Raw genomic sequence first — 12800 nt, 5'->3', positions numbered from 1 at the left:
AGCCGAGCCGAGGGCTTGGGGCTCCCGCCCCGGCCGCGCCGGCCGGGAGCGGATGCGGGAGAGAGGGGGGTCAGAGCTCCCACAGTCGGCTTTCACAAAGTCGCCAGCGTTTTTCGCCACCATCGCCACCAGCAGCAGCGCCCGCCCGACCTCCCTCATTCCCCTCTAAATGTCTATTCTTTTATCCAAGCCTCCAAACTTAGGCACTCCCAAATATAAACAGTGCCAGCGGGGGAGGGGAAGCGAGAGGCTGGGGCCGCGAAGGCCTGTTGCCCCTTTGCCCCTTCGCGGGAGGGGGCGCTAGTTCCCAGCGGCTACCCCTAGTTCGGCAGCCCTCCGTCTCCGCTGAGGCTTCCCACGCGAAGCTGGTTGGTGGGGGAGGGGGGGTGGGCTGGCATCGGTCACGGTCATGTCGTCTTCAGTCCCAGGAAGGAACTCAACGCCCCTGAGAGCATGTGGGCCGCAGTTTAGCTCCAACTCCGAGTTCCCATCCGCCCTCCCCCCTCTTAGAGTACTCGGAAAAGACAATCTGCAGACTCGAATACGGGACTGGGACTGGCGCGGGAGAAGGCCCCAGCCAGTACACAGTCCGTTGTTCCCTGCTTAGTTGACAAAGATCTGCCAAACCGCAGAACATACTGTGGCGGTCTGGAAATTCTTCTACCCTGACACTGGGTTCAACTCCAGTCAATGCCTGATGTGGTGTAACCTATTTCCAGATACCAGAATGCCAGGCGTGGGAGAGAAAAAAGTCAAGTGCTGCCCCCACTGAAGCAGGGAGGGAAAAGGGAAGGAGCAGGCAGGCAACAGTTCCTCACAAAGTTGGTTTTTAGGGGCCACACTCCTGTCCTCCAGCGGAGTAATAATAAAGCTAATGTGGCAGATTTGGGTTTTGTTGTTTGTCAGCGCCCCCCCCCCCCTTAGCTTCTGTCACTCACCCATGAAAATTTAATGAAGCATTTAGGGTTATTACCCCCACAGTCAATGGGCTAAAAATATTTAGCCTAATGCACTCCTTGTGGAGCCAATACGTCCATGGCTGGTACATGCAAAGTCATTGAGAGACCCTCCCTTTCTGCACAAAATTCACGACCCATTAAACTTATTCTGTAATAACAGCTTCTGTACAAATGGAAGCCCTAGCAAAAGGAGGCTGTCACGCACCTCCTGAAAAGATAGCAATTTACACAGAGACAAGAAAAATTGGTGAGGTCATTGGCAGGATGCAATCTTGGGAGAACAGTTGATCAGAGGAAACTCCCAGCAAGGTGGGAGGGAGGGGCCACCCTTGGTTCTACTGTTTCTATCCACTTCTGGGTGTGACCAGATCTAATGGCCAGGAACCAGAGAAAGGCTCAAGTCTCTCCAACTTTTCCAAATTTCTAGAAAGTGGGAAGAGTTGCCACTGAACACTTAGAGTTCATTTAGTGGGAAGTTTAGGCTCACCGAGCAACTCTATAAAGATGAATAAAACACTTCAGTTTCCTCATCTATAAAGACAAACCTCAGGGGCACCTTGGTGGCTCAGTCCCTTGAGCATCCAACTCTGCATTCCCGCTCAGGTCATGATCCCAGGGTCATGGGATCAAGCCCTTCATGGAGCTACACGCTGAGTTTGGAGTCTGCTTGAGATTCTCTCTCTCTCTCTCTCTCTCTCTCTCTCTCTCTCTTCTCTTTCTCTCTTTCTCTCTCCCTTTCTCTTCCTCTGCCCCTCTCCCCTTCTCACGTGTGTGCTCTCTCTCTCTAAAATAAAAAAAAAAAATTAATTTAAAAATTAAGATTAAAACAAGGTAGACCTCAGTCTGAACTCCATACAAAGAAAACACGAGACATGGACAAATCAGAGAAGTGATGGTTGAAATAGGGGAAGGGAGTGTATAAAAATATTATGCGCTTCAGGTGTCTGAGACAAATGTCAGACTTTAGGTAACTGAACACAGGTCTAACTTTTCACTGACTCTACCAAAAACCACTGAAGTTTCTCAAGGCTTTGAGGACAGCCACAGGACATCAAAACCATTTACCTGTATTTTAAGACCCTGCATATCACAGTTATTGCCTTCCCGTCTCCTCTACCTCCTTCTATTTTCCAATGGGGTTAGGATTACAGACTTTGAAGGGAATGCAAAACACTGAGTTGGCCACGTAATGGAAATGGAAGAGGCTCATGTAAAACTCTACCTCTATTCAATGTTGAACAAGGTCCACCACGGAAACTAGGCAAATTCCCGCTAAATCCAACAGGGGCAACAAAATGCAGCTGTTCTCAACTCCAGGCTGGAAGACAGTGTCACATATAGACTAACCACATGCAAGCTGCTCACCAAGGACTTTGTGAAGACATTAGTAGTCTTTTCAGTTAAACCAAACCAAGTCTGAAAGCACTGTTTTAAGTTATCATGCTAAACGTATCAAGAAAGAGCTCATCTAAAAGGGTGTTTTTTTTCTTTTCTTCTCTTTTAATAACAGTGTCATTTGTACTAAGTGTGGCATAAGGAGAAAAATCAATAAACATTCCTTTATCATCCAACAGCGAAGTACTAAGAACAGCAAAGATCTATGCATTGGTTATTATGTTCCAGACATGGCTCTGGGTGCTTTCCATACATTAACTCATTTCATCGTCATGACATCTCTGTGAGAGAAATATCCCTTTTAGTTTTTTAAATGTTTGTTTATTTTTGAGAGAGAGAGAGCACAGGAGAGTGAGCGGGGGAGGGACAGAGAGAGAGGGAGAGAGAGAATCCCCAGTAGGCTCGGTGCTGCCAGCATAGAGCCCGACACAGGGCTCCAAGTAATAAACCATGAGATCATGACCTGAGTGGAAATCAAGAGTCAGACGTTCAACTGACTGAGCCCCCGGGGTGCCCTGAAAAATATCCCTTTCAATGGGTACTGAATAGACTATGGACTTTGGAATCTGATGGCCTGAGTTATTTTTTACAAGTTACTCACCTTTCTAAACTTCAAAAGTCTCCATTCTACAGTGGTGATACCTGCTTCTTGAGACACCTGTGTGATGAGATTGCTGCAAGCCTTAAGTGAGATAATGTAGTAGACAAGGCTAGCACTAAATATGTCACCCAGCAAATATCGGTCCTCTTTCTAGAATAATGCCAAAATCGTTCATTTTAAATCAATAAGCATTTATGGTGTTCCTTTTACATATCAGGCACTGTGCTAGGCAATGGGAATGATGATAAATCGGAAACAGACCCTGCCTGTGAGGAGCTGTGAGACAATGGAATGAAAAAACCAAGGGCATGGGCAGGCAGGTGGGCACAAAGGAGTTTCATTGAATTTCACATAATTCATCCTAATGCACATGATTCTCAAGCTACGCAGAGAGGTAGCCTAAGTACTGTTTGAGATTGACCCATGATTGAAAACAAAAACAAATGTCAGTAAAAATAAATTCAATTAGCAATAATTACTCCTCCAATGAAAGGAATGAAAAGTAGCTCATTTTTGTGTATTATGTATTGTTTAAAACTCAGTTTATTCCTATAATTTTTTTTCCAATATACCTCTCTTTGGGTGAAGTATAATAAAGTTGTGCGGTAAGCTCTAAGGGTTTCAAACACGAGTTATTATATAGCCACTGTTTATTAAATAGTTTCTAGTGCTCACATATGCCAGGAATATGCTAATATTTCTATACACATAAAGCTCTCAGATTAATAAAATTTTGAATAATGTTCAGTAGGAACATTGCTACCAAGCTTACTAGAGACATCATGTGTTCAAAGTACACTAATGTATAGAATGCACAAAATTTCAAAGGTTAATACCTAAAGTATATAAGCCTCTTACAGTCCCTTTCATTCAAGTTCATGTTTACACTCAGGTTCCACTTCTTTATTCAAAAAGCGTTTTCTTATTGTTTACTCTATACCCGGCACAACATTAGCCTTTGGCAAGGCAAGAAAACAAAAAGCAAAGCAAAACAAAACAAAAACAAAACTTGCTCTTGAGCAATTCATAGGCACATGAGGGAAATACATCATTACACCGCATTCCAATAAATACTATGGTAGTATTAAGTACAGCATGCTAAGGGAACATCACATACGGGCACTTAACACAGGGTAGGATGTTAAGAAATCCTCATGAAGGAAATGATGTCACCTGGGAAGGTAACTGAATAACCAAAAAAAGCAGGGACAGGTATTTCAGGCAAAGAAAAGAGAATGTACAAATTCTTCCAGGATGCTGGATGGTGGTGGCTATGGCTGACTCTGGGGAGGCAACATAAATTTTAATGGGTCTCGTTTGCCATGTTCAGGACTTTGGACTTTAGTGTGAAAGGGGTCAAATGTTTTAAAAAGCAGGAAAAAAACATTGTTCACCCCTTACATTATCCACATTTCAGGTACTTTTCTTACATGCCCTGAACTCAAGTAAGATATCCAATTGTTATTTCTTTTTTTGAGGTCAGAAGAGAACATAAATTTCTGAAAGCCTTCATCAAAACAGAGGTCCCTTCTTTTATGATACTGGCCTGCCTTGATTCCAGGGAAAGGTTGTGTGGCAGTATTATTACTGAACTTGACTCTGGTTTACAGTTGCTATAAATAGCACTCCTTTTATTTTTTCCAAGGAGGGGGTGGAGGAGACTAGCCATGCTGCAATTGCATTTATGCCACCAATCTTTTCAACTAAATGCACAATAGAAACAAAGCAGAGAGCTGAAGTGATCATCAAAAGGCTCTTAAGTTCCAACACAAACCCCCAATTTTTTTTTCACTCATAAAGTGGATCCTAAGGTGAGGTTAGTGCTTGAAAATAGGGGAAGACTAGAAGCTATCAGAAAATGACTGGTTTCTCATGCTTGGGGAGCATGAGAGCAGGGAGGAATCAGCATACCTTAAGATACAGTGTCATGCATTTTGTGGCCACTATGTTGAAGGTATGACAGATACTTGTTTTTTGACTCTCTCAGCCATTCCTCTGTCTTTGGTAAACACTCCGATTTTGTTGGGGAACCATTCCCCCATTCGATGGTATGTTTTTCCCCACTCAGTTTTGGTAGAGCTGACCCTACCTACCTCCAGCTCCAGGGATAGACAGGAGCAACATGCTTCTTGGCCACAGTTCAGGGATGGTCCAATAGGTGACCTGTGTACTTACGCTAGAGCAACTGGGGAAAATGCTTTCCCTTTACCACTGGCCTGGAAATTGGACAGATGGTAAGCCTGTAGCTGTAAGAACCCATCCCATAAGAAAGGTCTTCAGAGAATAAAAGAGAGAGAGAAGAAAACAGGTAAGAAAAATAGAGATTTATGAGAACACTGTTGAATGACTTTGGTTCAGCCATGCCTGAAGTCAACTACCATCCCCCCACCCAGATTTTTCAATTATATGAGCCAAAACGTTCCCTCTATTACTGAAACCAGGTTGGATTAGTTTTCTTTTCCCACTTTTGACGAACACAATTCTATCATACCAAGTATTGCATTATGAACTTTCTTTATATTAATCCAATTTAATACTTAGAGAATCCCCAAAAAGCTATTTGTATATTGTTATACTTGGCCTTATTCAGAGAAAAACATGAATTCACATTGTATAGGTTAAATCAACTCAGAGAGGTTAAATATCTTACCGAAAGTTACACATACTATTAGAAAAGGAAAAATTTAAATACTATTTATAATAGCACATTACAAAATACTTAGGAGTAGATTGAACAAAAGTCATGCAAAGTTTTTGCGCCAAATCTTACAAAGTGTTGATGAAAACAATTAAAGAAGACCCAAATAAATGGAGAACCATACAATGTTCATGATGTGGAAAACTCGATGTTGATGTCAATTCTCCCCAAATGGAACTATACATTTAGCAAAATCCAAATAAAATTCCCAGCATACTTTTTTAAAGAAATTTCCAAGTTAATTCTAAAATGTATATGGGAATGCAAAGGGCCTTAGAATAGCCAAAACACTCCTGAGAAAGAAGGGAAAATTTAGAGAGCTTATCCTACTTGATTTCAAGACTTACTAAAAAGCTGCAATAATTAAGACAGTATGGTCTTAGCATGAAGGATAAAGTAATCAGCGGAACATCAGATAAAATCCAGAAACAGACCAACACATATGTGGTTGATTTTTTTTTTTGATTTTTTTTTTTTACAAAGTTGTCAATGCAATTCATTGAGGAAAGGAAAGTCTTCAAAATATGGTATTGGAACAATCATATGGAAAAAATTAATCTCAATCCCTTCCCTATACCATGTATAGAACAAAATATATTCACTAAAATAGTAAAGATTCTAGAAGAGAATTATAGAGTCTATCCTAATGATTTAGAGGTATGCACATATTTCTTAGAAGACAAAAAAAATCATTGAACATAAAAGAAAAAATGATAAATTAGACTTTATCAAAATGCAATATATGTGATGTTCAAAAGACAGCATTAAGAAAATCAATGGCAAACCACAAACCTAAAGAAAATATTTGAAATACATATCTGACAAAGGGCTTAAGTCTAGAAAATACAAACAACTCCTATTAATTAATAATGAAAAGATAAACAACATAATTAAAATGGACAAAACGCTTGGACATTTTACCAAAAAAAAAGAGAAGATATATTGAATAGCCAATAAGCACATGAAAAGGTGGGCAACATCGTTGATCACAAAGAAATATGGAAATAAACCATAATGAGATATCATTCCACAAACACTAAAAGGGCTAAAATTTGGAAGTCTGACAACATTCAATACTGGTGAGGATACAGAACTCTCACATGTTTCCAATGAAAATGTACAACAATGTCACCGTGTTGGAAAATGACCTGGCGCTTTCTTATCAAGTTAAGCATACATGTACTCTTTGGGCATTTACAGGTATTCCACTCCTACGTATTTACTCCTGAGAATAAAACACGTACACACACACTTATACACACATGTACACACAAATAAACATATATACTAGAAACTTTATCGCAACTTTACTTGTAATAGGTCAAACTGGAAACAACACAATGTCTTTCCACAGTAGAAGGGATAAATAAGTTGTAGCATAGTCATACAGTGGAATACTACTACGCAAGAAACAAAATAAACTACCGATAACTACAGCAACATGGACAAATCTTTTTCAAACGTTGAATGAGAGAAACTAGAAGAACACTGTCACGATTTTGTCTATATAAGGATCAAGAACAGGCAAGATAAATCTATGACGAGATAAATTAGAACACTGGTTGCCTCTGTGGAGGGGGATTGTCTGGAAAGAGGCACAAGGTACTTTCTGGAGTAATGGAATATACTATATCTTTAATGTAATGTTGGTTATATAGGCAAATACATTTGCCAAATACATTTGCCAAAACTGGAAATCAGACCCCACTATCCTTATGGGAACCCCTCCATTATGGCCCAACACAGCTATTTGTGCTAATGTTGCAAGTCCTGAATGAAATGTTGTACTCTCAACCAAAGAGTACTCTCTGTTATATAAGTATGGCACTACCAAAGCAATGAATGCGTGTGTGTGTGTGTGTGTGTGTGTGTGTGTGTGTGTGTGTTTTAAGTATCCTTTAAAGTGCATTAATGCAAGAATGGTTAGGCCAACATAGAGTTCCCCTCACAAAATGAAGGTACTATCTAGCAATGCTGTGGGTATCACCAGAAGGTAAAGAATTTCCTGGCACAAGAGTAAATCAAATATAGGTTGGATGATGGCTTAGCAAGAATGGGATAGAGAAATCCAAGCTTCAGATGATGGAAGTAAACAGGGGAAAGGAAATCTTGAGCAGTAAGACCTTTAAATTCTCCTTCTAAACCCCAACAGTTTATGATTCCTTGAAGGGTTCTCAAAAAGCTCTGAAACCATAGTGATACTTCAAATGGGTCTCTTCTCCAACATCCCAGAAAGCCAATGAGAGGCTATAACTCGACCCTGGATGGCCTAGCCTGTGTGGTTGAATCTGGATGAAAACCTCACAAGGAAAAAGTCACCACTCTTTCCTGGAAATGTACTGATGCAAATCACACTTTATAAAATATTTTTTTTAAATAAAAAGAATGTAATTGCTCACTGAATTGTAATATGAATGCAAATTAACTTACTGTAATTATACTGTGCAATTTTCTACTTTAAAAACTTAGAAAATGGAAGAGACCTGATAAGTAATTTGAACTGTAATTCTTCATTGCGTTCCTTCATTATGCAATGGTTACCATAAGCAATTTGCTCTGTTTTAATGTAAAATGTTTTTACTTCATACCTTTACCTTGGCAGGACTCAAACGAGACCATTCAGTATATACAAATACCTGTTTTCCCCCCACAAGTACATTGTAGAAATAATCGAGATTAAATTAATACAGCACAAGGGAATTTGTGAGAGATTCTTTAATATATTTTCACTTTGGAACATTTAGCACATTAAGTATCTCTCTATCCTATATCTGCAATGTGTTTTAAATAATCAGGGGATTCCTCACCAAATAGGAGTCGGATGACCAGCATTCATGCTTTAGTGGCAAGGCTTTGGTATAGAAGTAAGGAAAATGGGTTTAGTCTCAGCCCTGCCAGTAATTAATTGTGTGACCTTCCACATGCTGGCCCTCAGTTTGCGCATATGTAAATCAAAAGGTCTGGCTACGTGATTTAAAGCCTCCATTCTAGCCCTTACAATCCAAGACTGCTCTGTTGTCACTCTTTGCTTTGCATTGTTTAAGCAACATGAGTGACAGTAAATGAATTTCTTATTTAGAGTTAATGACTGTCTGAATGAACCACAAGCCCTCTGGTTCAATCATTCATTGCTAAAGAATGTCTAACGCAAAGATCGTCTGTGATGATGCCAATGTAAAAAAATAATAATTACCTCTTTCATGCTAATAATAATTTGCACGTGTAGTTCCCTCAGTGTGGTTCCTGTTAACAGCAAGGAGAACATACAGACAGCCAGGGATCTCATTAAGCAGCAGCACAGTGTAATGGAAAGAGAGGTAGGTAAAGCTTGGAATCGTGAGACTTTGGTATTTCCTTTGGCTAATAACCATACGAGGCCTCAGTAATTTCATCTTTTAGACTGGGTGCCCTCAGCTACTTTCCTGGATGTTCTTAGGATCAAGCACATAATGAATGGAAGAGACGTTTGGTCACCTGTATTTGTAAATGTCTCATTTAATGCTCTCAGCAACCCTGTGAAGGAAATGATCCTCTATTATCTCTATTTTCCAGCACACACACACACACACACACACACACACACACACTCACACTCACACCTACACAAAAGTAAAAGTAAGAGAAATTAAGTAATTTGTCCAGGGCCACAGCCCATGACACTTGTCTGGCCTTTCTATTCAGAAGGGATAGTAACATCTCTTCACCTTCCAAATTCCCATATCTGGGTAATTCTTTTTTTCTCTCAACATAAACGATGTTCTTAGAAAAAGGGAACTCTTTCATCTTTGCGCAACCAACAGTACCATGAACCTCTATTCCTCAGCTATAAAAATGCAATAAAAGTGCTCTAAAGGACACTCTTTAGTTTGCTCTTTGGATCTCATCTCACCCATACCCACCCCGTTTGTCTTTTCCTAAAAATCCAATTCCAATTTGGAGAAGTATGTGATTTCTCAGAGGTGCTGTCTGTACCTTAGCTCTTGACTGGAACACATGACTTAAGCTAAACCACTCAGCACCCCCTGAATCACCACTCTGGTAATGACCAGAGTGGTGGTTCAGGGGTTGGCAGAAAACCTATCCAATCAGACTTTGACTGGAAAACAGAAAGCAATTAAAAACAAAAATCCTGTAGACCAGGAAGCAACAGTGTAGGCTCCTAAAGGGAATGGACTTTATGATGAAGCTGGATCCAAAGAGGTCAAAGCAGAGAGACCAAAAGAAATCATCCTGTCATATCATGGAGTCACTGTCTAAAGGCAGCATTACATTAACAATAATATGATCCAATATATCATTTTGATCATATAAGCCAGCATTTTTCGTAGTTTTTGTTACTTCTACCAATACCGTGCCCTCAATGTAATGAAGTCATGAATGAGAAAGTGTAAAGTCTACACAATCATAATATTTAATAATGGTGATTAGGACAACAATGACATGATGATGGAGTGAAGGAGATGAATGCCTTTCAACAAACATGGCTCCGGAATTTCATGTAGATCAGAAATTTGTCAGTTGTAAAAAAAATAAAATTAGCTCATTTTACTGTGTTTCATCTAGATTCATTTTATGATCTTCTTCTAGCAGCATACTCTTATTTATTCCTGATCAAACCATAAAGATGATATATCTTTTCTTGACCATGTCTTCTACACGCTTGCCTCCATTCTTTCACTCATGCTATTTCTTCCTCCAGGATTACTTTTCCCCATTCCCATTTACTGAAATCTTTCCCAATGTGTAGGACCCAGTTTAAATGAAGCCCCCCATCTTTCTCCCTTTTGATTCCTTTATATATTGTGCTTACTTATAACCCTGATCTCTGCCATGTGTTGGAGCCATTTTTCACATTTCTGGATCCCCCATAAAGACTATAATCTCTTAGAGTAGATGCTAAGCTCCTTATAAACAGCAGAGAGAAAGAGATGTATGTGACACCTGTCACTGCACTAATTTCAAGGGTGATTCAACTGATGTGCCTGTAATTCCACCAATGAATAGTCATCAATCAAAAGCATATAAGGAGCACCTTATGAAGAGATGGAAAGTCTTTATAATTAGGAATGCTTAGACTTTGATCTAACTGGGAGTTATGAAAAAGGGCAGGAGAGTGGATGACAGAGAAGGAGGGAAGGAAGGGAGAAAGGGAGGGAGGAAGGGAGGGAGGAAGGGAGGAAGGCAAGAAGGGAGGGAGTAAGGAAGGGAGGAAGGGAAGGAGGGAGGGAGGAAGGGAAGGAGGGAGGGAGGAAGGAAGGAAGGAAGGAAGGAAAGGAGGAAGGAAGGAAGGAAGGAAGGAAGGAAGGAAGGAAGGAAGGAAGGGGTCATGTCAATCTGGTTCCAGGTGCTATCATTTGTTCTCTCATCTGCACAATTGAATCACATTATGAATCCCTCTCTTATGGGCATTTGTTTAATGCTTGTCCCATCAACAGACTTAAAGCCACCACTGTAGTTTCCTTGTGTCTCTTTTTCCTATAGCCAGCCCTTCCCCATCCATGTCAATTTACCTCCAACATGTAACTCAAATCTGTTCACTTTCATCATCTCTTCTGCCATCACCTTAGACCCAGCTACATGATCTCTGGCCTAGTATTGCCTTTTCCCCTGTTTTTACTCTTGCTTCCCTGTGACCCATGTTCCACATATTAGCTGCAGTACTATTTTAGAAACGTCATTCAGATTTTCCCATTTAAAACACATCAATGATTCCTCATTGTATTTCAATTTCCACAAGACTTCATAAAGGCTTTCAAGTTCCTCCATGATCTGACCTAGGCTCAACTCACTCCACTCTCCCCATGCTTATTATACTCCAGTCACAGTGGCCTTCATTCATTTCTACACAACCTCATGTCAAAGCCTTGGCAAGGAATATTCTATTTGCTTGAAATGGTATCTTCTCACCTCTCCAAAAGCTTCTCCCCAGGGCCCAGCTCCTATACATTCATTGATGCTAGCTTAACTGTTACTTGTTTAGAGGTCTGACCTTACTCCCGTCCTTCATGAGGTTCCTTTGTTAAAATCATTCAAAACAATCACCCTGTAATTTTCCTTCAGAGACCTAATTACAATTTAAAACTGTGGGGGATAAGCTTAGGAATCCCCTGAGCTTACACCAATGGGTTAACAAGGCATAAACAAATACAAAGCCATAGGAGGTTCACACCCGAGTTTGGGTAAACAAGAAAAGGCAACCAAGAATAGGGAGGTGCAAAGGCACCCCAGAATAGAGAGAAGGTTTAGAGCCCCCAGAATAGAAGGAGAGGGGCAAAGGCCCAAAAATAAGGGCACAAAGGTGCCCAATACATACGTATATGAAATAAACAAGATTAGATATTCAAGGTGGAAGCACTCCCAATTTAGTACTATAGGAGAAAGCTGCTCTCATAGGAAGAAAGGACCAAGTTAGCTAAACAGGGAAATTGGGCTATAGACCACTGCGCTGCAGGTGTAGCAGCCCAGAGTGGAGATGATTAACAAAAGAAAATGTGCCTGAGTTTATTTCCCCTACCTGTCTCATCCCTGAGGCTAACTAAGGTAAACAGAGGTGATGCCTCATGTCCACTGTAAACAACCTTCCTCCCAACTGCCCGGCCCCCGGATTTTGTTTTGTATGAACCCAACCCCCTAACCCCAAATATCTTCAAGACCCCCTTTCCCTCACGTCCACAAGTTAATGTTCACAGATTCAGTCTCTTTGTACACATCCATTGCCATGTTTATAAGCTTTCTGATCCTAATAAAAATGGAGCAAGGACCCTTATTTGGGGTTCTTGTCTTTTCCTGGTCATTAGCCATCTCTCACTTTCAGTCTTGCATCCCACTCTTTTGCTAGACAAGAGAGAACTTTAGACCCAGAGTCTATGACATAAAACTATCTATGTATAACCATATATGAAGTATAATTATATTTTATAAGTATATTTTGGTTTAATGTCTATTTACCCTAGTAGACTATAAGCTCCACAAGGGCAAAACAATGTTTTTGTTTGTTTGTTATTTTTGTGTTTGTTTGGTCACCATAGTGGGTTGAATGGTGGTTCCCCAAAACGTATGCCCATGACTTAATCCCCAGAATTTGTGAATGTTACCTTATTTGGAAAGAATCTATGTAGCCTTTGTATCTCAAGTTAGGATGTTGATA

The 12800-nt window shown here is 40.3% G+C and overlaps 1 protein-coding gene across 18 annotated transcripts in view; it reads right to left on the bottom strand.

Moving 5' to 3' along the window:
- The window catches only part of DAB1 (DAB adaptor protein 1), a 1127727-nt gene that overhangs the window by 408064 nt on the left and 706863 nt on the right, over positions 1 to 12800 (bottom strand). The gene's annotated exons all lie outside the window — the stretch shown is intronic.

The sequence above is a fragment of the Panthera pardus genome, unplaced genomic scaffold (genome assembly GCF_024362965.1).
Source record: "Panthera pardus isolate Hobbes unplaced genomic scaffold, ASM2436296v1 HiC_scaffold_11, whole genome shotgun sequence".
Taxonomy (NCBI): domain Eukaryota; kingdom Metazoa; phylum Chordata; class Mammalia; order Carnivora; family Felidae; genus Panthera; species Panthera pardus.
Note: the sequence above shows the minus strand (reverse complement) of the source record. Positions and strands in the feature narration are given on the sequence as shown.